The following is a 26,719-nucleotide window of genomic DNA, read 5'->3' on the forward strand; positions in this document are numbered from 1 at the left end:
GGTTGTACAGAGTTTCAGGGAGAGCATAAGGGAACAATTGACAGGAATGGGGGAAAGAAATACAGTAGTAGAAGAATGGGTAGCTCTGAGGGATGAAGTAGTGAAGGCAGCAGAGGATCAGGTAGGTAAAAAGACAAGGGCTAGTAGAAATCCTTGGGTAACAGAAGAAATATTGAATTTAATTGATGAAAGGAGGAAATATATAAATGCAGTAAATGAAGCAGGCAAAAAGGAACACAAACATCTCAAAAATGAGATGGACAGTAAGTGCAAAATGGCTAAGCAGGGATGGCTAGAGGACAAATGTAAGGGGTAAGATAGATACTGCCTATAGGAAAATTAAAGAGATCTTTGGAGAAAAGAGAGCCACCTGTATGAATATCAAGAGCTCAGATGGAAACCCAGTTCTAAGCAAAGAAGGGAAAGCAGAAAGGTGGAAGGAGTATGTAGAGGGTCTATACAGGGGTGATATACTTGAGGACAATATTATGGAAATGGAAGAGGATGTAGATGAATATGAAATGGGAGATACGATACTGCGCGAAGATTTTGACAGACCACTGAAAAACCTGAGTCGAAACAAGGCCCCTGGAGCAGACAACATCCAATTAGAACTAATGACGGCCTTGGGAGAGCCAGTCCTGACAAAACTCTACCATATGGTGAGCAAGATGTATGAGACAGGAGAATTACTCTCAGACTTCAAGAAGAATGTAATAATTCCAATCCCAAAGAAAGCAGGTGTTGACAGATCTGAAAGTTACTGAACTGTCAGTTTAATAAGTCATGGCTGCAAAATACTAACGTGAATTCTTTACAGATGAATGGAAAAACTGGTAGAAGCCGACCTTGGGGAAGATCAGTTTGGATTCCATAGAAATGTTGGAACACATGGGGCAATACTGACCCTACGACTTATCTTAGAGGAAAGATTAAGGGAAGGCAAACCTACGTTTCTAACATTTGTAGACTTAGCGAAAGCTTTTGACAATGTTGAATGGAATACTCTCTTTCAAATTCTGAAGGTGGCAGGGGTAAAATACAGGGAGCGAAAGGCTATTTACAATTTGTACAGAAACCAGATGGCAGTCATAAGAGTCGAGGTGCATGAAAGGGAAACAGTGGTTGGGAAGGGAGTGAGACAGGATTGTAGCGTCTCCCTGATGTTATTCAATCTGCATGTTGAGCAAGCAGTAAAGGAAACAAAAGAAAAATTTGGAGTAGGTATTAAAATCCATGGAGAAGAAATAAAAACGTTGAGGTTCGCCAATGACATTGTAATTCTGTCAGAGACAGCAAAGGACTTGGAAGAGCAGTTGAATGGAATGGACAGTGTCTTGAAAGGAGGATATAAGATGAACATCAACAAAAGCAAAACAAGGATAATGGAATGTAGTCGAATTAAGTCGGGTGATGCTGAGGGAATTCGATTAGGAAATGAGACACTTAAAATAGTAAAGGAGTTTTGCTATTTGGGGAGCAAAATAACTGATGATGGTCTAAGTAGAGAGGATATACAATGTAGAATGGTAATGCCAAGGAAAGCGTTTCTGAAGAAGAGAAATTTGTTAACATCGAGTATAGTCATATTCACATGGATGTATTGAACACCTTTCATTATTTATGTCAATTTCATTTCTGATAGTAACACAGAAGGGTGGTGGGGGTGAGGGAGGCAGGGTAGGAGATTTCAGCATATTACATAACATAGCTAGAAAAATGCATAGACTGAGCAAGTGACAGAAAGCTAAGCTGAGAGACGTGTGAAGAATTATTAGTAACAATGGTAAAAAGCTCCATCTGCCAGCCATTATACAGTGGTTCGTGGATTATGTACGTAGATATACAGATATGTTGATGTAGGAAGGACTTCTTTTGAATACATGGCATCTAAAATCACAGTTTGATTCAGAATAAGAGATGGATTAGATACTTTACACGGAATTTTACCAGAATCAACACGTGGTCTATTACTGGAATAACTTTAAAGTAGTTTACTATTTGAATTGTCATGTCAAAATACATTACCAGAGTTTTATAATTGCTTTAAATTTTACACAGAATATGCTGCCAATTACAGCATTAAGTAAAAAGCTTCTCTTTTACAGAACACCAGTATATGTCTGGCAAAATATTCAGAAGAAAAGACCAGTCTTCTGCGACAGCACAACACACTTGAGAATGAGTTTGAGAAGGTAAATTTAATAAAAATTATGACAATAGTTGATTTATGTTGCTGAATATTATACTGTGGAGTCCCTCTTGTTTTATCAGAACTTCTTCACATGTGTGTGAACAATAAGTATCAAAATGAGCTGATTGTTTCCAGAAAATCATATACCAGTATCAAACCTAACGCTCAAAACAAATATAATTAGATTAAATACACTTTACATTCCATCCTGGATTTTCCATTGTGTGATTAAATATACTTTTTGTTTCGTAGAGCCACAGTGAGGAGCTCTGCTAGGATGTAGTAGTTGTTATAAAACAAAAATTTGTTGGCAGTATCTAAAAAAAGAACAATTTTTTTTCTCATTATATGAAATTGTGAAGATAACCACAACATTGACATTTTTATCATTAATAACATTGTTTTGTACATCTTTAGGGTTACAATCTGGTTGAACATTAAGCTTTTTCTGCTCTAATTGTACAGTGGAATTTAATTTGCCAATGCAGACAGTGATTTCTTTGATCTGAATACTATTATTCAAGGCTTTGGATTTTAATTCAATCTTTATAGCATTGACATTAGAGATTTTTTATCAGTTCTGCTGTCCATCCCATTATCTATTTCAAGTTTTGGTTGTGATAATCAATTATTACACTTTCAGTTACAGTGATTCCATCTTCACTGTATCAATACACTTCTTTAAGTACACTGATCTTGTTAGAAATGTTGCAAAGCAGGCTGAACGTGAAACACAACATTAATACAATTTAAATCAAAAGTGTATTGCGAGGAAATGGAACTGCCCTTTGGCAGGTTCAACCATCAGATTATAAATAAAATTTAGCAATCAATATGTTATACACTGTTCTTATAAAATGTGTGTAATTAAAGTAATAATTGAAGACTGTGTTTTTGCATTACTTAAGATACAGAAATAAGCTCTACAAGAACTGGTGAGCCTCTTACATAAACTGAGATTTGTTGTTAAATGTGTTTTCTGTATTAAATCCTATCCAGTTCGTGTGGTTCGCAATTTCAAAAAATGGTAATTTGATTCTTAATTATGAGATTACTTTTATTGCTAGTATATTCTGTGAATCCTGATTTAGTAGTGAACATTATAAATATCAGGTATTTTGGAATGTGATTTCAGGAACTGATGTGAAACTGATATTGTGAAAAATTTAGTGAATGTTGTGAATGTAGATTTAGTAAAATAATAGTAACCTGAAAGCCAGAAACAAGCCTGTTTGACTGTAAAGGCAATTGCAATAATATACTCAAGTGGCATCAAGAATGGTCATATTAGCAGTCACCCACAAAATATGTGTTCAATACACCATGAGCATATCAGAATGTGCATCAGTCAAGGCATTGTAACTTTATTATATTGTTTCCTTGTCTGCTACATTACAGTACGACAAGTTGCTCACATGGCCTAATTAGTAAAAATGACCATGCATGAAAAGTGGCAGATCCAGTTTTGACTACTGCCTATTACAAAACTTTAAAAACAACATTTCAAGTGTTCCCGTTGATGTCTCGGTAAACTCAGTAAGCCATAAACCAGAAGATAAATATAAATGGAAGGTGGTGACATACAGCAAAAGGAAAAACAAGTCAACAGATACGCAACAAAAGGAAAATGACCTTTTAACAATTGGCGATTCGCTGCTGAAGAATATCGCTGTCCCCAATTGCAAGATCGACGTACGACCTGGAATTAGAACGCATCAACTCGGTAAACATTTTAAAAATATGGTAAATGCATGACAAGATACTACAGAACCAGATTCTGAAACCAGACATAACTATAATGGGGTGTTTATACATGTTGGAACGAATTCATTAAGGAGCAGCAGTGAGGAAGAAATGGCAAGCGAAACAAGAAACATGATTCGTTCTGCAAGAAATATGTATGCAGGATCTCGTCTGATACTTAGCGGAATCATAAACAGAAGGTCGGTGAGTGAAAAATATATTGCCAAAATAAACTGTGCTCTTAAAGAACAATGTGATTGTCTTGGGGCAATTTTTATAGACCCAAACAAATTCCTATGTGAAAACTCACTAGCAAAGGATGGCTTGCATTTAAATAGACTGGGGTCTGTAACGTTCAGCAGAATGTTTGCAGATGTCTGCAAAATCATTAGATGCAAGGGAAACTAATATGGCCTGAAGGGGGTGAAAAATCATACGCTCCAGTTGGAAAAGAAAAATATAAGCACCATATAAAAAAAGACGATACCAAAGAATTTGCCCCAGAATACAGCTCACAACATGTAAACCAACAAAAGAAAAATTACATAAAAGTACTTCATCAAAATATTCAATACTTTGGTAACAAAAAATTAGAAGCAGAAGTACTCCTGAGTGAAGTAAGACCAGACATATTATGCATAAGTTAACATGGACTAACTGAAAGTAAAATGCATAATGTTGCAATAAAGGACTACAAACTAGCTAATTACTTCTGCAGATCTAAATATAAGGGTGGTGGCGTTTGTATATATATTAAAACAGGTACTCTATCAAAGAATGTAAACAGTGAAGCTGCTACATTACCCATAGCTAGAGAAATAGACTTTGAAGTTACTGGTATAGTGGCAGAGGATTTTAGAGTGTTTTGTGTGTACAGGTCACCATATGGCAATATTAGCATCTTTCTAATAAAAATTGCTAGCTTACTGAGAATGAATATGAAGAGAAATCTTATTATATGTGGAGACTTCAACATTGACATGGGAAAAGACACAAAAATAAGACAGGATTTTGAAGAATTGTTAATACAGCATAACATGAAAGTGACAATAACTGCACCAACAAGAGTGACTTCACAAAGTGAGACAGTTATTGACAACATAATTACTAATATGTGTAACTATGAGTCACATGTAGTTCAGACAGAAATATCTGATCATCATGGATAACTAATCAGCTTTTGCAGAAGTAATGACACAGTATCAGAACCAAAACAAACAACCAAAGAAATTAGGATCATCAGTGAACAAAAAAGCCCAGAGTGTAAATGAAAAATACACTCCTGGAAATGGAAAAAAGAACACATTGACACCGGTGTGTCAGACCCACCATACTTGCTCCGGGCACTGCGAGAGGGCTGTACAAGCAATGATCACACGCACGGCACAGCGGACACACCAGGAACCGCGGTGTTGGCCGTTGAATGGCGCTAGCTGCGCAGCATTTGTGCACCGCCGCCGTCAGTGTCAGCCAGTTTGCCGTGGCATACGGAGCTCCATCGCAGTCTTTAACACTGGTAGCATGCCGCGACAGCGTGGACGTGAACCGTATGTGCAGTTGACGGACTTTGAGCGAGGGCGTATAGTGGGCATGCGGGAGGCCGGGTGGACGTACCGCCGAATTGCTCAACACGTGGGGGGTGAGGTCTCCACAGTACATCAATGTTGTCGCCAGTGGTCGGCGGAAGGTGCACGTGCCCGTCGACCTGGGACCGGACCGCAGCGATGCACGGATGCACGCCAAGACCGTAGGATCCTCCGCAGTGCTGTAGGAGACTGCACCGCCACTTCCCAGCAAATTAGGGACACTGTTGCTCCTGGGGTATCGACGAGGACCATTCGCAACCGTCTCCATGAAGCTGGGCTATGGTCCCGCACACCGTTAGGCCGTCTTCCGCTCACGCCCCCAACATCGTGCAGCCCGCCTCCAGTGGTGTCGCGACAGGCGTGAATGGAGGGATGAATGGAGACGTGTCGTCTTCAGTGATGAGAGTCGCTTCTGCCTTGGTGCCAATGATGGTCGTATGCGTGTTTGGCGCCGTGCAGGTGAGCGCCACAATCAGGACTGTATACGACCGAGGCACACAGGGCCAACACCCGGCATCATGGTGTGGGGAGCGATCTCCTGCACTGGCCGTACACCACTGGTGATCGTCGAGGGGACTCTGAATAGTGCACGGTACATCCAAACCGTCATCGAACCCATCGTTCTACCATTCCTAGACCGGCAAGGGAACTTGCTGTTCCAACAGGACCATGCACGTCCGCATGTATCCTGTGCCACCCAACGTGCTCTAGAAGGTGTAAGTCAACTACCCTGGCCAGCAAGATCTCCGGATCTGTCCCCCATTGAGCATGTTTGGGACTGGATGAAGCGTCGTCTCACGCGGTCTGCACGTCCAGCACGAACACTGGTCCAACTGAGGCGCCAGGTGGAAATGGCATGGCAAGCCGTTCCACAGGACTACATCCAGCATCTCTACGATCGTCTCCATGGGAGAATAGCAGCCTGCATTGCTGCGAAAGGTGGATATACACTGTACTAGTGCCGACATTGTGCATGCTCTGTTGCCTGTGTCTATGTGCCTGTGGTTCTGTCAGTGTGATCATGTGATGTATCTGACCCCAGGAATGTGTCAATAAAGTTTCCCCTTCCTGGGACAATGAATTCACGGTGTTCTTATTTCAATTTCCAGGAGTGTATGATGCATTTATTTCAACAATTAAGTACCATTTTAATGTAGCATTTCCTAAAGTAAAGAGACAAGAAAGGCAGCAAGATCAAACACAGTGGATTACCAGTGAAATACTAGAACAGTGAAGGAAGCTTCAGGATGTGAGATGGATGGGCGAAGTATAGAAAAACAGTAAGAGAAGCCAAAGCAAGAGCAATTGACACCACTATAGCGAACTCAAATAACAAGGCAAAGGCAGCTTGGAATGCAATCAATGCTGAAAGAAAGGAAAAAGATGGGTCAAACAAAGAAGAAAGTATTAGGTCAATTAAAATAGACAACACAGTGGTCACAGATGGAAATGGAAATAACAAACATACTGATTAATAATTATATCAGAGTAGTAGAAAATTTAAAATTGGAAAGAAATAGTCAAAAACAGAAGGGTATTAAGGTACCAAAAAGATCATGCAGTGCTATGTTCTTAAGACCAGTCACGGAAGATGAATTGTGGAAAACTATACAGAAACTGAAGTCCAAGAAATCAGCTGGTGATGATGAAATATCAAATCATGTAATAAAGCTGGTATGTGAGGAGATAATAACACCACTGCTGAGCATAGCAAACTGTTCTTTCAGAGATGCAATTTTTCCAGAAAAACTGAAGACAACGAAGGTAGTGCCAGTGTACAAGAAAGGATGTAAGGATGATCCCAACAACTACAGACCAGTTTCACTGATATCAGGTTTCTCAAAAATCCTAGAAATGCTTATGTATACCAGATTAGTTAACTATTTGGACAAACGTAACATTCTCATACCCTCACAACATGGTTTCAGAAAGGGTAAATCTACAGAATCAGCAGTTGTCTGTCTAACAGAATACATTTTACAATCCTTAGATGAGAAAAAGGTTGTCTCTGCAATGTTTCTGGATCTTTCAAAGGCATTTGACACCATTGACCATGAAATGCTGATACAAAAATTAAGCAACTATGGCATTCGGGGGCAACCAGGTGAATGGATAAAATCTTACTTGTGCAACCGCTAGCAGTATGTATCATTAGGAAACTTGTACCAATCGGAAACCAAATTCATCAAATATGGAGTGCTGCAGGGTTCAGTAATGGGGCCATTGTTATTTAATGTATTTGTCAATGATTTGGGCGTTGAGGAGGAAGAAAAGAAAATATTGTATGCTGATGACATGACAATACTAAATAGTGACCAAAATATGGAACAGCTTGAGAGAAGAGCATACATATCTGCAAATGTCTCAGCTCAATGGCTGTTGGAAAATGGACTGGTTATAAATCTAAAAAAGACTATGTATGCAGTGTTTAAAAACAAGGAAAAGGCTGTAGACATGGATTTAGAGGTTGATGGAACAAGGCTGGAAGAAGTAGAATCTGCTAGATTCGTAGGTATTCTTGTGGATAATGAACTGAAATGGAAAAAAACATATTAATAATGTCACTAAGAAACTCAGCTCTGTCATATTCTTAATGATGCAGCTATCACAGTATTCAGACAAGAACCTTCTGTGTACAGTGTATCATGGACTTTTCGAACCATACTTACAGTATGGAGTGACTGTTTGGGGAAACTCAAACAAACAAGAGACAAAACGAGTGTTCACATTACAAAAAAAAGCAATTAGGACCATTTTAAGAAGAAAGACCTCTGAAATGTGCAGAAACTGTTTCAATAATTTAGGTATCTTAACTTTTTCATCGTTGTATATATACAAAAGAATAATGTGCATCACAAAAGGTAGTGAGGACTGGATTACAAATGCTACTGTGCACACCCACAATACAAGAAGGAAGAATGAAGTATGGAGCATGCCCCACCAACTGGCAATGCTAGAAAAAGGACCCCAGTACTCTGGTATCAGACTACTAAGAAGTCTGCCCAAAAACCTGCAAGATAGTGTACTTCACAATGACTTTCCAAAGAAACTTAAAGACTATCTCATTGAAAAAGAGTTTTACAGTATTGCAGAATACTTATGCCATTAAATTTGTATACATTGTTACTCATTATCAGTGATGTAAAAATGTAAGCTAAAGGTGTAGAAAAATAAGTGATAAAGAATGTTAATACTTTAACATGTCCTATATTACACGTACATTTACTGTACACAATGTAATCTTACAGGATCAAATAAATACAATTCAATTCAATTCAATAATCGTTAAACATTATTAAGCCACATCAAGACTGAACCTAAATTAAGTGAAAATCATGTAAAATATGATTAAAAAACAGCACTAAGAGAGATAGATTATCAATAAAGGAGTATTTAGGTTTTCCAGTTGTTTCACATATGGATTTATGTCATTTGGTGCAAGTACCTCAGATTGAAAAGGAATGTTTCATATGCCACCCTCTGTATCAGCTTTCGAAGAATAATGTTATAACTGTACTAGAAATTTATAACCAGTATTGTAAAAGTATTGGTGAGCACAGCTGTAATTGTTCTAATATGCACTGTCATAAGATTTGTATTTCAGAAGTTATCAATATCTCATTGACAAGAGAAGTATAGGCAGCATAGTGGGCTGGCAGCATAATTTATGACATGTTAACATCAGTATTGAAGTTAACAACAGTTATGTGCCTTAGTACCTTTTAAATTAATAGTATGGCAGTCTACTATGATTTTATAATGAATTACTTAATGGCAAGGAGTGCTAGCTAAAATAATATGCAAGAAAATTATTTACAAGGACTGCTGGCTAAAGTGGTCTAGATGGGTCCTTAGCAGATGGAGATGAGGTAGAACGAGGCATCTAATAGGAGTAATACAACTCAATGTAGAAAGAAAGTAGGAAGAAAACAGTATGTGGTAATTCTGTTGGGTTTTAGCCCACAAAAAACACACTTGATACTGTAAGACTTGATATATTTCATATTGGTAAGGACAAATGTCCACATTACAGCATGTCATACAGTGAACTAAATAAGCAAGATGGCACAGGCTGTTAGGTTAAAGATCTCGCAATGGCTGAGATGTGTTGTTCGTACTTGTTGATGCCAAACAATCTCCTCCCCCCCCCCCCCCCCCCCCCCCCCACACTCCCCACCAACCTCCACCCACACCGCAGTGTGGACCACGGTTTGAGTGCAATGGAAGAAGGGCATGTCCGGCAATGAAAGCAGTAAGGGCAATGGCAGTGATGTGGGGATGGACAAGGCGTCGGCCAGCATGTGGGGATGGACCACTGTGTGGAGGGACTGTGCCCCCGTATGTTTGGCTGGCAGCATACGAACTGAAACCCTCCCTAGGGGGGGTCACCATTGCTCAAAGGACCATGTGGTCAACCCCTTGCAGGAGCAGGTGGGAGCTGCAAATCACCTGATGAACTGGGTCCCTGCTCAGGTGGGGCAAGTTGTCTTGCAGCAGGATGAAGATGTGGTTGTCATCAATGAGAATGGTAATGTCCTCCACACGTTCAGATGGGATTTTGGTTTGCAGAACCACTAGAGGGATTAGCAGGGAGGAGGTAGAGAGAGGGAGTGAGAACCCAAGGAACAGCATTGATGATGACACAGGCAAATGTTCTGGTGAGGGCTGTGGCAGCAACTCTGAGGGGTCATAGCTTGAGCACGAGTCCTCACTGTATGACTTGCTGTAATGTAGACATCTTGTGAAATATATTGAGTCTTACAGTATTAAGTGTGTTTTCCTTGGGCTTCAACCCAAAAGGAATTCCCACAGTGGTCCCATGTCAGAGTTACCACTGTGAGAACTCAGTTGGGTTGTAGCCCAAGGAAAACACACTTAATACTGTAAGACTGGATATATTTCATATAAGCAAGTACAAACATCCACATTACAGCAAGTCATACTGTGAACTGAATAAGTAAGATGGTCTGGGCCATTAGGTTAAGGAGTCAAAGATCTTGCGATGGCAGAGATATGTCGTTCGTAGTTGTCGATGCCACAAATCCGAGCGTTGGAACTTAAATAGTGGCAACTATTTATTCACAACTGATACAAAAGAGTTACATGTTTGCACTTGTTACTGTCTATCAAAGTAGTCACCAGCATTGTGTAAAAGTCATTGCCAGCAGTGTGGAAGGTGTAGGATAGCGTTAGCAGAGCCTGTTCTGTTGATGGTGGGATGGAATGGTCTAAAGTTATGGTGATTATCATGTACGGCTGTGATGGTTTTATCCTAACACATTATGTTCCTCCACGGTAGACCATCAATGGCCAGTATTACTGTTCATTTTTGGAGCATCACCTACGACCAGATTTGCAAAAGAAGCGGCAACACTTTCTGTGCAACCCACCCATCAGTTTGCACGACAATGCACTGGCACATATAGTGCAAGCTGTGGCTGCTCTGTTCAGTCAGTGGGACTGGGAAGTACTGTACCATCCACCATACTCCCCAGACTTAAGTCCTTGTGACTTTGATTTGATTCAGAAGATGAAGGAACAACGTCATGGCATTTGCTTCAGAACTGTTCCACAGATTTGACAGGCAGTAGACCACGCCATTCACACCATCAAGAGAACAGGCTCTGCTAATGGTGTACTACTCCTTCCACATTGCTGGCAATGGTTTCTATACAACGCTGGTGACTAATTCAAAGGACAGTAACAGATGCAAACATATAACTCTTTTGTATCAGTTGTGAATAAAAATAAGACATGTGTTACAACACAAAAGTCATAGGAAAATGTAAGATTTATAACTACTCCAAATCCAGTCCTACCTATACTGTGATTAAGAAAAAAACTGTAAAACTGTTATGAAAGGCTAATAACAGCCAGAATCTATTGTTTTCTCATGAAATCTACATGTTTTGAAAAGTCTTTCACGTACTCATGCTTGCAAGAGTATTATTATAACTTTACTGCAGTGCCATTAAGCATCAAATATTCCAATGATAAGGTAGTATTAGGTGAAAGGAGTACAAGCACATTAAAATAATTATACTGTAGTGGACTTAAAGGTTTGAATATTCATCATACTAAGAAAATATTGAGTGCAAATCTAAGGGCACATTCTTTCAATTAAAAGTATGGTATGATTACTACCATATTGTTAATCATGATGAAATACCCAGAAGTACAACATGAGAAGCACATTAATCTACTTACAAGATAATGGTTATTAACTTTATAATGGATTAGTAATTAAAGAGACTTATCAAAAGATTTTATTGAGACCATAAAAGGATTTAAAAGTGATAGAATCTTGAGATGTGAATGAGGAAAAGCAGCTTTATTTACAACAAGACTATTAATCTAAGTGAGATGATATGTGGAGTTACATACTGTAATGTGGCAGAATTGGATGGCACATAGAGAGTCATAGAGTACCTTGTGAACCACAGATCTCGATACCAATGATGCATATAGTACTTATTCATTGTGAACACCAATTAAATTTGTTTATTCAGGTCTTTATTGCTACTCAAACTTTAATTGGTTTCATATCACATATTTAAATAGTTCTAATGTCAGTCTCACAGTCATTTTAACTATGTGATTATCTGATTATAAAATATTTGTGCTATTGTCAACACATGGCCATTTTCAGTACTGAAGTATATTGGATTTCTAAGGTAAAAGTCATCAATTCTGTAACATGCCAGTGATGTAACAATTCCAAAATTGTCAAACAATGGCAAATACACGATGGAACGTAGCAATATTATGTAGCTTCAGCTGCCAGAGGCTGCAGTTATGTGTGTGTGAGTTGCCTTTGCGCATGTGTGTGTGTGTGTGTGTGTGTGTGTGTGTGTGTGTGTGTGTGTGTTTTTCTGTTGTCTATTTTCAACAAAGGCCTTGCTGGCCGAATGCTCATATTGTGACAGTCTTTTTGTTGTGCCTATCTATGACTCAGTATCTGCACTATATGGTGATTTCAAAACTATGTTAGCATCTTGTGGCATACTATAATTAGGTAGTAATTTAAATGCCCATTAAAATGTAGTTAATAGTTTCAGCTTAATGTAATTTCAGATAATACTGTTATTGTGTTTTGTAAGATTGTCATCAGAATAAGAACTCCATGACATGACACACATATGTTAAACTCATTTCTGTAAATCCTTAAAGATTTAATTGTAATTTCAGCAGAAAATGTGTTTGTAATAATATTCTTTTATGGAATGTATTACTGTGATTATATTTAAATGACATGGCATAAAACATGCTGGTCCAGTCTTGTACTAGGTTTTGTAATGCACACCCTGCATTAGCTAAATTTGTCATTTTCATTAATTCATTGAAAAGTTTGTACAAGAACTGTGACAACTTGTTCTTTCAGTAGGTAGAAATGATAAACATTACTTGATATGCAAAAACAAATGAACTGCTGGCAGTACTATTGAGAATTGATAGTTATTATGACAAAGCATATGTATATGAACCTTCAAATGAGCACCGCATTACAAGAGGCAAGTTTGATTAGCAACAGGAAGAAATTTGCAATAGCACTCCTGAGGAATTATATGTATCCCTGTGTGTTTTACCAACAAATGGTACAAAGGAAAACCTTAAAATAAGTTACTGTAGAGGAGAACACAAATAATGTGTACATCTCTTATTTTATTTGCACGTGTAGAATCACACCAAGGGATGACACATCTCTGAGTTGGGATAGTGATCACAGTAAATTTGTGAGAAGTGCCTGTGTGGGCATGGATATTGAAAGTCATAGGATCACTAACCTAGTTTGGAGAAGCTTGAAACTCTTTGTGAATATATACTTTCGAGCAGTTTTGATATTGATCAGACAAATGAAATGCTACATTCATATTCATTCATTCTTTTCATAGACTTATTTGGAAATGTATCATCTCTGTTGTTATGATTTGATAGAAGTTTCATGTTATCCAGTTGATTTTGTGTATGTTTATGGACAATATACGTATTACAAATATAAAAGGCTTCAAATATTATTAAAGAGAAGCTGGAGCAGAAGTACTGCATTTCCTTAAGGTAATAATTACACAATGAGGAGACAGTCTGTCATAGCTCCATATATGGCCACAGTTGAGTGACTAAAAGACACAAAGGAGTAATATTAAATTTTCATTAATTAAATCACATACATTTGGACAGAGCACTACAAATGCTAATACTATGCAATAGCACTGGTAATTCATTGCATAAAATTCAGTGAAACAGCACCTGTTAATCTGTTCGGTAAACTGTATCACTCTATCAGTCTTTCACTGGTAATTTCTGATCATACTTTGATACTGAAGCAAAGCTGATGCCTCACAACCCACTTACTCAAGGATTTCTATCTGTTCACGTGGGCATATTGTGGTAATTTACTATGCCATCCATTGTGAATCCTCTTTCACCAGCAAATAAATGCAGACTGTGCTGCTACATTACATCTTATTTTGTCACCTAGTTTTTCAGCCAAGCTGTGACATAAAATTCTCTTCCTTAAATTAAATGAATATAAATACAATTCTTGCAGTCAAAAGCTTGATCAAAAACAATCTGTATGGGGGTTGTGTAACTTGGTATTACAGTGTACTAAACTTGAGATCTTCTCATTGTCTTGGAATTCTTGCCATGAACTGGATTAACATTTTAGGTTCAGTCATTATGTAATGTGAAATAGGAGGCAGATACTCTTATATACTTCTCATTGCAGATCTATTGCACACAATGATGCAGGTGGCGCATCACAAGGCCTCTGAGCAAGAATGCCTGCCAGCAAGCTGGCTACCATTAGTTTTGTAAAATCCCAAACAAGGTTTTCTTTATTGCTATTACAGACTTTCAATATTAGAATTAAATATAAATACATCCAAATGAAATGACTAGCCTGTGTTATTGTTCCAAATATTCTCATCAGTTTGAGAGATTCATTTCAGCCAAATTACAATGTTATTGCACATGTTTACATTAAATATGTAAATCGAACAGTCAGTATCCAAGCTTTCTTAATTACTTAAAGATAAAAATACATTCAATGTTCCTAACATGTGAGTGGCTTATACGTGATAAGATCCTTTAATTAATATGCCACTGCAAGATGGCGGCAGTAGAAAAGTGCAGTGGCACATTGCTCTTTAAAAGTAATAAGTTAAATACTTCAGCATGTAAAAAATGTCAAAAACGTGTTATAAAAGGAATCAGGTGTGTGATGTGCAACTACTGGCTACACGAAAAGTGTGCAAAGATGGGTTTAAAATTCATCAGCGACGATTTTCAATGGTCACATTTTGAGTGTTTACATATGGAAAATGTAACACTAGCGACATCAGTGAACACAAAAAAACGAGTTATTAAATCTCTGAAAACTGAAATAGACAATCTAAAATCAGAAATAGCACTACTGAAACAAGAAAATAGTGAGCTGATGAGACATGAAAAACGTAACAGTGAAAAATGCGAAAATGAAAAACACCATCTCAAAAGCGGTAACAGATTTGTAAACAAATGTAACAGTGAAAACTGATGAATGGGCTACACCCAGTTTACGGAATCTTCTAGCTGTGCTCTATGTGTAGAAGATGAAAGTGGAACTCAAAAGAACTCCTTCTGGTGCAGAAATAGTGTGGTAAGCAAACTTAACGGTGAACACTTGCAAAGTGATGATAACCAGTTTACTGAATCATTAAGTTCCAAGGTTTGTGATGGTCATATTGAAACTGCAAAAATCTTCTATCAAAAGCGGGAAAGGTGTGGTAAGCAACCTTAACAGTGAAAACTCGCGAAGTGACGATACTTGTATTTCTGAACCTTTAATATCCACTGTTTTTGAAGAAGTGCAAAGTGAAAACAAAAATGTTCAGGAAACAAATATCACTGGAACAAAATCACATAGAGAAAAAAACTAATTAGTTGTCACTACTGAAATGGAAAATCAAGAAGACTTTCTCATTATAGGTGACTCACTACTAAAAAATGTTGATGTGCCAAAACCTAGACTCGATGTTCGCCCTGGTATCAGGATCAATCAATTAAATAATCACTTAATCAATATTTGAAATTCAAATCAGGGATCTTCTGATGAACCCACAAGAATCTACAAAGGTGTTCACATTCATGTATGAACAAATTCACTACGCAGCATCACTGAGGAAGAAATTGTCAGTGAAACTAGGAACTTAATCCGACAATCAGCAAGAAATTTATACAGGTTTTCAAGAATTGTAATCAGTAGAATAATGTACAGAAGGTCTGTGAGTGATAGTTGTATAGATAGGATAAATTGTAATATTCGTGAGATCTGTAATAATCTAGTAGCAATATTTATCGATCCAAATAAGTTTTTAGGCAACAAATGTCTGGGGAAAGATGGTACTCACTTAAATAGGTTAGGCCCCAAGACCTTCACTAAGATGATTACTGATATTTGCAACATTATAAATAATAAGGGAAACTAAAAAGCAGAAGAGGGAATGATCATGCACAAAATGTGCCTGAAGAAAGCAGTATTTATTTCATTCATTATAATGTAGAAGGATTACGTAATAAGACTGATGTTTTCGACCACTGTCTTACATATATTATAGCCCACATACTAGTTGTCAGTGAACACCAAAAATCTGCAGATAACATACACCTGTTTAAAATCCAAAATTATTCATTAACTGATTTTTACTATCGTTCTAACCATAAAGGTGGAGGAGTGGCTATCTACCTGAGAACAAATAACTTAGTAGACCCTTACAAAAATATCGCTTGGGTAAAAGAGTACCGTATTCCTCTGATTTGCTCTGTGAAATTGTAACAATTAAGTTAAAATTCTTGTCTTTTGTGTACTTTATCTTAGCACTGTGTAGATCACCAAATGGAAATTTTGAATTATTTCTTAATTCCCTTGATACAGTATTATGTAAATTAATGTCCAAGCAAGAACATATAATTGTTATATTATTAGGGGATATTAATGTCAACACGTTACAAGATTCACAAGAAAGCAAACACTTCAAAGACTGTATCTATTCTTACGGCGCAAAAAATCTGTTGGTAGATGTATCCACTAGAATCACTCCAACTAGTATAAGCCGCATAGACCATGTTATTACTAATTGTGAAGATATTGCCACAGCTGCTGTTGTAAATGGTCACATTTCTGACCATCTAGGCCAGCTATTAGTGCTAAAGGGAGATCCTTGTATAAAACCAAAGAAAATTTATGAATAGAAAAGAAATCCCTCTGGAGTTTTCCAAGACCTATCTAAGGCTTTTGATAGGGTTAATCATAAGGTACTTCTCTTAAAACTGGCCAGAGATGGCATAAGTGGAAAACTATTGCACTTCATCACATCATATTTAAAAAACAGAAGACAGTGTACCTCAATCTCACACAATAATGGAGAAGAATTAAAACGTTATACATCAAGGGTCAGGAATATTAAATTTTGTGTGCCTCAGGGATCGATAATAGGTCCCTAAGTTTTTATATGTTACGTTAATGACTTCCTAAAGATAGTAAAAAATGATACCTTCATTACAATGTATGGAGATGACACCTCAGGTCTTTGTTGAGGAAGTGTTATTCTTAATCTCAGCATAGAGGTAAAAAAATTTATAGGTATTGCAAAGGAAAAGTTTGAAAATGACAATCTAAAAGTCAACTTACAAAAAACAAATATAATCCCCTTAAATGCTGGTGATCTGCCAACTTGTATTGATTCTTCAGATAGCAATATTTTAGAGGAAATCTGGACTGAGTGTTAATTCCTAGATATATGCATAGATAGCAAACTACTATGGACACAACAAATTGACAATGTATGTGCAAGGCTATCATCTAGCCTATATGTTTTAAGAAGGACAGCTCCATACATCAATACCCAAACAAAGAGGATGATGTATTTTGGTTTAATACATCCATTTCTATCATGTGGTTTTGCATTGTGGGGCGGGGCTTCCAAAACTCATGTAGACTGAGTATTTAAACTCCAGAAAAGAGCCTTGAGAATATTAGGCAAAAAGGATGCTAGAACATCATGTAAGGGGTCGCTTATAGAATTTAAAATTCTGTCTATCTATTCTATGTATATATCTAAAAACAAAGATGATGTGACTTACCAAACGAAAGTGCTTGGCAGGTCGATAGACACACAAACAAACACAAACATACACACAAAATTCAAGCTTTCACAACGAACAGTTGCTTTGTCAGGAAAGAGGGAAGGAGAGGGAAAGACAAAAGGAAGTGGGTTTTAGGGGAGAGGGTAAGGAGTCATTCCAATCCCGGGAGCGGAAAGACTTACCTTAGGGGGAAAAAAGGACGGGTACACACTGGCACACACACACATATCCATCCACACATATACAGACACAAGCAGACATATTTAAAGACCAGATTACGAAAATGGGGCTAACAATTGTAAATAATGACGTTAAAACCTGTGGGGAGCGGCTAAAAATGATCAGTGAGGTGCGAAAAACGGAAGTAGAAATAAAGTAAAAGTTATTAGAACTAGCCGAAATGGTTGTTTAATACGTGAAAGCAGCTGTTATTGAACTAGAAACGGTGGATTTTATAGCAGCGGTATTGTTGAAAGCGCAAAATAAAAATTTTTTTGGTTATGGTTTGGAAGTGGGTTACGTATTATAGAGTATATATAGGCGGGATAAAATTGTATTACGGTAAAAAGGGGAAGGTGAATACAAAGTAAGACTACTGGTAAAAACAGAAATAGAAAATAAAGAGAAAGTAAGACGACAGGAAAGATTTCGAGATGCAACAGCGACAATAACAAACGTAATTGTTGGGTTCAAATTAATGATATGGTTATAATAGAGGGAAACATTCCACGTAGGAAATATATATCTAAAAACAAAGATGATGTGACTTACCAAATGAAAGTGCTGGCAGGTCGACAGACACACAAACAAACACAAACATACACACAAAATTCAAGCTTTCGCAACAAACTGTTGCCTCATCAGGAAAGAGGGAAGGAGAGGGAAAGGTGAAAGGATGTGGGTTTTAAGGGAGAGGGTAAGGAGTCATTCCAATCTCGGGAGCGGAAAGACTTACCTTAGGGGGAAAAGAGACGGGTATACACTCGCACACACACACATATCCATCCACACATATACAGACACAAGCAGACATATTTAAAGACCAAATATGTCTGCTTGTGTCTGTATATGTGTGGATGGATATGTGTGTGTGTGTGTGTGTGCGAGTGTATACCCGTCCTTTTTTCCCCTTAAGGTAAGTCTTTCCGCTCCCGGGATTGGAATGACTCCTTACCCTCTCCCTTAAAACCCACATCCTTTCGTCTTTCCCTCTCCTTCCCTCTTTCCTGATGAGGCAACAGTTTGTTGCGAAAGCTTGAATTTTGTGTGTATGTTTGTGTTTGTTTGTGTGTCTGTCGACCTGCCAGCACTTTCATTTGGTAAGTCACATCATCTTTGTTTATATATATATATATATTAATGGAGCAAAAACACAGCCAAATGAACTGAAGGTAATAACTAGAGAGACATTCAAAAAATATCTAAAATTGTGGCTCATTGAGGAGTGTTTCTATAGCCTACTGTAGAAACTAAAACCTAAAGTATTATTATGTCAAATAATTTGGACTACATTCTTAAGTTCCTATTATAAAGTAAAATTAGATTGTATACTCTTTTCCTAACAATTGCTATGCATGTGATTACATGTTTCATGCAAATAAATTACAAAATACAAATATTTACAGCAGTTCTGTTGTTTTACATAGGGGTTCCATTTGTCAAATTGTTTACATCCTTCAGGCTGTATTATTATGAAAATGAGTTTAATTACATTGAGAATTAAAGACTTACATTATGTACATTTGTTTTACACACTGACAGTCACAAATCACATGTTATTTCAGGTGTTTAGACCAAAAGACAAAAATTAAGTAACACTGCATTATACAATTCCATTATTCAATAATTAAAGAGAATATGCTAATCTCAGATGTTCCTACTAAATAACTGAGTTGTGTAGTATTATTGCATTGATGTTTCAAAGTCATATACAATTCATATTTTCACAAGATACAGATTAATGGTGCAAACATTATATTTTCATTATTATTATACTGTTGAGGGCAATGTTTGGGTTAGTTACACCAAACAACCCCCATTTAGCAGTAGTTCATTTATTCACCCCAACACAAGCAAAGCTCACAAAGAACTGGACATGGCGGAAGCAGCCAAAGATAATCTTAGCTTAGTTCAAAGATGGATGCATCAATGTTGGTGTCAATTTCATTGCCCCCTCCCCCCCCCCCTCAGTATGGAGTACCCTTGAGAGGCCAGTAGGGGGGGGGGGGGTAACTATGGCTTCGGCAGGAGTGGTCAGCAGGAGTTGGACCATGGTAAGCTCGACAGTGTCATCGGGGAGCTGTGTGGGTAGATGACATGAAGGAAGTTTTGGCCACCGAACCTGGAAGTCGTTGAAGTGAGCCGGGCGTCTCACTGGGCATGCTGGTCGTGCAGCGACAGGTAAGCCGGCGGTTTGTGGGTGGAACTGAGCAACAATGACGATGCCTCTGGTGGGCATGGCGAACAGATGAAGCATGTCCAAGTCGACGTCGGGCGGGAGGGAAACACATTTCATCAGGTGGCAGGGAATGGCGGAGGTTGTGTCATGAGCACTGGATGAAGAGAAACACATGACGAACAGTGTATAATCACACAGTATTATTGAGATGTTGTGGATTATGTCCGGGGGGACAGGCACAAACACCTCGAGCGAGGGCACGTTCCATTTAAGATGGGGGGGCATGATAAACCTCGTCTGGGCAAGGCCGGCGACAGTGGAGAGGTCGAAGGGACTGGCAAAGGGCCTGGCGGCAAGAGTAGAGGGTGAGGTCAGAGGAGAGATTGATGATTGGAGCTGAAAGTCACTCAACCGAGTGTGTAAGTCCGATGTGGAGGAAGTGGTCAGAGCGTCATGAGCCACAACAGTGAGTGACGTGGTCATGGCCTGAAGGGGGTAGAAGAAGGCTCAACACGAGCAGGCTTAAGTCTGTTGAGAGAAACTGTAACAGCTGAATCTTTCATCTGGATGTCATAGGTGTTGGCTGAGCGCCAGAGAACTCGGTATGGGCTGGTATATGGAGGTTGGCGGGAAGCATGGACAGTGTCGTCTCGGCGCATGATGTACTTGCAATTGTCCAGAGATTTCAGGACGTGAAGCTTAGGGTGGGAGTGGCTGGTGGGCAGAGGGATATGGAGGTTGATGAAGTGGAGTCTGACGTGGTCCATGAAGGAAGGTAAGTCAGACTGAGGGAGAGAAGTGGAAGAGCTCACAAGTTTGCCAGGGAGAACAATGTTCTGGCCGTATATGAACTCGGCTATTGTGCCTTTGAGGTCTTCCTTATAGATTACACAAATGCCGAGTAGCACAAGGGGAAGGGCCTCCATCCAAAGAGAGTAGTGGCATTGAAGAGCCGCCTTGAAAGTGTGGTGCCAGTGCTCAACTAGCCCGTCACTTTACGGGTGATATGCTGTGGTAAAGATGTGCTGGATGCCGCAGATGTTACAAATCTTGTTGAACGGGGCTGACTCAAATTGTCTGTCCTGGTCAGTTGTGATGATAGCTGGACATCCAAAATGCAATAGCCATGACTCGATGAATGCTTGAGCAACAGTTCCTGCAGTAATATTGGGGAGGGGGACAGCCTCGACCCAGCAAGTTGTTTGCTCGATAGACGAGAGAGCATAACGAAAGCCGTTTGAGGGGGGGGGGGGGGCTGGAGGGGGCTGACAATGTCAATATGAATATGCTGTAAACGCCCATGAGGGACTGAAAAGGCGCCGAGGGGGGGTGAAGTGTGCTTGTGCACTTTGCAGCATTGGCACGCGACGAAAGCATGTGCCCATTGCTGGCAGTCCTTGTTGACATTTCTCCACACAAAGCGCTCCACTACGAGGCAGGCGGACCCACGAACACCAGTGTGGGCTAAATTATGCAATGCGTTGAAGACAGCTCGATGGAGCATGGTTGGGATGAGGGGGTGTAACGTGCCTGTACTGTTGTCAAACCAGATCTCACTAGAAATGGCAGGGATGGTGGTGCGGACGAAGTGTAGTGAAGAGGTAGGAGTCTGAAATCAGTTTTTGTGTTTCCCCTTCAGCGGGTTGGAGGTTAGGCAGTTCAGAGAGCTCTAACAGCAAATGGACAGCATCCACTCGTCAAAGGAAATCAGCAACTATATTGTCAGCACCCTTTATGTGTCTGACATCGGTGGTGAACTGAGATGTGATGGCCATGTATCTGAAGCGGCAAGGAGGCGGTTCAGGTGGCGGGTTTGTAATGGGTGCAGCCAGGGGTTTGTGATCCGTTAAAAGATAGAAAGGGCATCCCTCAACGTCAGTCTTAAAATGCTTGATCGATTTTTGGACTGCAAGCAACTCCCTGTCAAACGCGGAATATTTCTGTTGTGCATTGGTGAGATTGCCCGAGAAAAATTGCAGAGGTGAAGTTGGCCGTCAATTGTCTGCTAAGGACATCGCTGATGGCAGTATCAGCCGTGTCTGTGGTGACGAAAAGCTGCGCATTGGGATGAGGATGCACAATGGTGCAGGCCTCGGTAAGGAGATTTTTGATGCCAGTGAAAGAGTCAGTCATAGCAGGGGTCCATGGAATGGGCCAAGATCAAGAGGTGTTGGTGCCTGCCAAGGAGTCTGTCAGTGGAGCCTGAATCTCTGCAGCCTGAGGTAGATGTCGGCGATAATAATTAACCATCCCCAGAAAGCACCAGAGCTCTTAGAATGCTGTCAGCAGAGACCTGAAAACCAAGAAAAGTGACAGCGGGTCGATGTAGCTGCAATTTGTCCTGGTTGGTCTCAATGCCTGCTGCCGCGAGAGTGTTCATATCAGTTTGCACATGTTGAATGTTGTCCTCAATGGAGGAGCTGAACACAAGAATGTCATCAAGATAAGCAAAGCAGAATTTTAGGTCCAATAGCACTTTGTTTGTGGAGCATTGCCAGGTCTGGGTTGCGTTTTTTAGACCGAAGGGCATGAATCAAAACTGAAATAACCTGATCGATGTGGTGATTGCTGTCTTCTCAATGTCATCAGGTGCCATAGGGATCTGGTTGTAGACCCGTTTGCAATCAATGACAGAGAATGTGGCCCCACCTGAGAGGGAACTGGTAAAGTTGGCAATGTTGGGTATGGGGTAGGTGTCCATAATTGTTCATGCATTTAGTCGAAGGTAGTCTCCGCACATGTGCCAGGACCCATCTTTGTTGGGTGTCATATGTATGGGTGTAGACCAGCTACTGGCAGAGGTTTCAATGATGATGGAGCTTAGTAGTTCAGAAATCTGATTTTTAAGGTCGGAGAGGCACTCGGGACAAAGTCGACGTGGTTTACTGGGGATCGGCGGACCTGGTGTGAGGTGAAGCTTGTGACCGTGCCGTTGGTGATGATGGAAATGTTGCTGGCGGCACGGGAGGTGGTTTGTTTACAATTTGTGGCAGCCGGGGCAGGCGAGGCATGGTCGTGGTGTTCGAAGCCACTCCATGGATCCGATGGGAGCTGAGGCGGCAAAGTGTCCCAGGAGTCAATGCAGCAAGATGGCCACTGGCCCAGAGCAGTGGCACCGTGGTAGGGTGAGCTCGGTAGAGCTTGTGAGCCATTAGTGAGTCGATTGTCCGAGGGTGCAGCCTGTGGCAACACGGTCACGGGCGAAACGCTTGGCATGAGTGCACTGCTTGTGTTGTCAGTGGTGGTCGCATGGCGGCATGCAGGAGCCAAAGTTGCATGGTTTGAGGTGCTGTCCGCGAGGGGCGGGGTAGGAGCCGTCAATTCGGGAACATGTGACGCTCGTCACGTATGCGCACTTGTGTCCAGCCGAGTATCTAACGCTGCTGTGTTAGGAGGGTGTGGCCCTCCGGAGCTGTCAGTACATGTTATGGCGGTCTTGATTGCACAGTTGCGAGGGGTAGTGGGAGGTAAACACACAGAGGCTCGATTGCTGGGACTGCAAGCAGATTCAGCACACTTACTGGCCTTGCTTTGTCCTTGCTGTAGTGTCTGTAATTCCTTTGCTGCATTGGAGAGCTGGAGCTGAGCTTCATGGAGCTGGAGGGAGAGCTCGAAGTTTTCCTTGTCCAAGCAAGCGACGTTTTCAAGCTCAACAAGGCACTTGTGCATTGTTTCTCGTAATGTCATCGACAGAGATGAGCATGTATGGATGAGATGAGCCTAGACCTATGTGCCACGGGGGTGTTTGCTCAATGGAGCACAGGGGAAGTGAGTCTTGGACAGGTAATGAAACACGGTGTTTTGCACTAGGTCCGGTGAAAGTTTGCGGTGTCACAAGAAGTCAATGCCTAGTATAGGTTCGCCAATTTCGCGCACTAAAAAAGGCCACTTGAGTTTGCAGTTTGCGGAGAGTGAGACGACGTGGGAACTTGAACACGAGCATTGTAGTTTAGTTGAATTCATGGCCTGCAGTGAAGTATGATGAGGGCAGATGTTCAACGACGCTAAGGACGTAGGCAGCAACGAAACTTCGGCACCTGTGTCCACTAGGAAAAGGTATCTCAGGCAAATGTCTTTAATGTAAAGTCATCCACAATGATCCGGTTGTTCCTGGACAGAATGGAGCACTGGGGGGGTGCCTGTGATGTTGTGTGCAGGAGGCGGCACCCGGACCTACCTGCAATTGGCATTTGGGAAGTAGCAGGCCGGTCTGCAGTTTCGTGCCACCTCACCAAACCGTGTGTGGAAGTAACAGTACGGGTAGTGCGGTTGCATTTCCTCTGGAACATTGATTGCCAGTGGCAATGGCTGAAGTTCAGTGGCTGCAGCAGTCTCGGTTGCAGGAGAGGGGTGTGACCACGTGTGAAGCTGGTGACATCCCAGTAGCTTGTTTACTGCTACCCGGAGCAAGCGGAATGGTCAGCACAGTGTGGCCCTGGCCATGTCAGGCTGCAGGACGATGAGCCTGAACCTGAGACATGTCAGATAGACAGTGCCTGGTGAAATAGAGCAGTGATGCATCGTGTAGCTTGTCAGAAATCTGACCAGACGGCGAGGAGAGCTGTGTCAGAGAGTAGATCAGCACTGACCAGGGCATGTAGCCATCTCCAGAGCTGGGAAGGTTTGTTATTGCCTAGTTGCTCGACGTGGAGCAGTTGCCGTATTGCTGCCTCAGTTGAGCACGCAAGCTGACGTAGAACTGTCTTTTTGGCTAGAGTGTACCCTGTAGATGAGTCCAGGGCGTCGACCAGGTCAGCAATCAAGTCCTCCTGGTCGTGCAGGTGGGTGATGAGGTGCAGAAACCTGGTTGACTTGTCGAGTTTGTAATGGTCAACTTTGAACCAGGTTGTAGCTCTGCCGGGATGAAATGGCGGCAGCGTCGGTAAGCATTGTAGAATGTTCAGAAGAACAGGTTGAGTTGAGTACGTCAGGGCGCTGCCTGAAAAGAGCTGTTGTTTCTGTAGTATTCCAGGAGAGTGTGCCTCTGCCACTGCCACACATGTGACCTCCTGCAGCCACTGACAGCTGCCGAGTACTCCTGGCCCTGCATGACACTGATGTCACAGCAGTCACAGCCTTCTGTGTTTCCAAAAACCTCAGCTCCAGCTGTTACTCCCAGTAAATCAGCAGCTGTGCATACGTGGTGTTGCCTCTGTTGGTGCTGAATCTGTTTTGGTGTACCACAAGCCTCTATCCTGAACTTTGTGACTACCCAACTCGCCTCACAGTCTGCGAGAGTTGCCCTGAGCCGTGGACGACCCTCCTCAACACATACAGAGACACCCCTGCCCACCAGCTTCCAATGTTGGTTGAACAACCATCTTTACATCCTCAACATTCCTTGCTGACACTGTATCGTATATCAGCATGGCACCACACACACGTGTGTTGCCTACGTTTAAGACTCATGCCTTCACTTGTCAGCTGCTAACAGCTCTCCTGTCACTATAAGGGTATCCAGACATGGACTCTAGACCTCAGCTTCACTAAAACCTTCATGTGGTCGTTCATTATCGCAGATGTTATGGAGCCAATCCTGGATGCTGATATCCTATGGGCCTTTCACCTTGTACCCTTATTACATGCAGACAAAATAATCTACATGTCTTCTGACCATCCTACTAAGAGTACAAGCACCCTGGCTACCTCACCACCCCAATTCAATGGTGCCAATGCTCCTTTGCCCTGAGCCACACCCATGCATACATATGTACAACAGTGTGTGGATTGCACTGCCCACTTTCTACATGTCTGTCAACAGCGTATGGATGTACAAGGGACAGTTACTCACCTCTGACAGGATAACGCATCCCTACATAACTGGATCCAAACAGCATGGGCAGACTTGCTCCACCCTCAGGCACCTCCATTCCTCAGCTATCACCTATGCTTACTGACCTAAGCTTGGCACCTGACACCTCAAGTTGCCTGCTGCAGCTGTCCTTGCCTCACTGTTTAGCCAGGACAGTACACTGCCAGCCCCTTATTCCATGCCCAATGCTTTACCACCTGGTGTCAACCACAACATGCTCATACTACCACCACTCACATCCCCATCCTCTGCTCCCATGCCAGGTAATGCCTGCAGTGCCACATCTGTGCCTGCACAGTATGCCACTTCCCACTCCACGAATGGGCCTGCACAGAATGGCCTCACCTGTGGCATGCCTGTGCCTGCACAGTACACTGCTGCCCATGCAAAGCCAGCGCCTCCACCCAGTACTGCCTGTCATGACACAACCAAACCTCTGGCACTTGTTGACCATGCTGCACTGTGTTCAAACCTCCAAAGCTCACTGACCACATCATGCATGTGCAGATTACCACCTTGCTAGAGCAACCCAGCTCCAGCCTACAGCTGACATTCGACATCACTTCTGCTGCTCGGGACACTGACCTCCACTTGGCCCCTGCTGATAAACTCACAACCAGTGGCTCTAACCTGTGTGATCTTTTTATCTTGTCAGCCAACAACGACAGCATGGTGCACTACACTCAGCCTGCCGGATAATCAGCAACCAATATGTTTATCCACCAACCACCTCTGCACAGCTTAGGCAGTGGTGGATGAGTTCTTAGAGGATGGCATCATTTGCCCATCAGGCAGCAGCTGGGCCTAGCCATCTGCATCATCTCTAAGAAGGGCAGCTCAGCCAGAATTTTGCAGGGACT

Source organism: Schistocerca serialis, chromosome 5 (assembly GCF_023864345.2).
Source record: "Schistocerca serialis cubense isolate TAMUIC-IGC-003099 chromosome 5, iqSchSeri2.2, whole genome shotgun sequence".
Lineage (NCBI taxonomy): Eukaryota > Metazoa > Arthropoda > Insecta > Orthoptera > Acrididae > Schistocerca > Schistocerca serialis.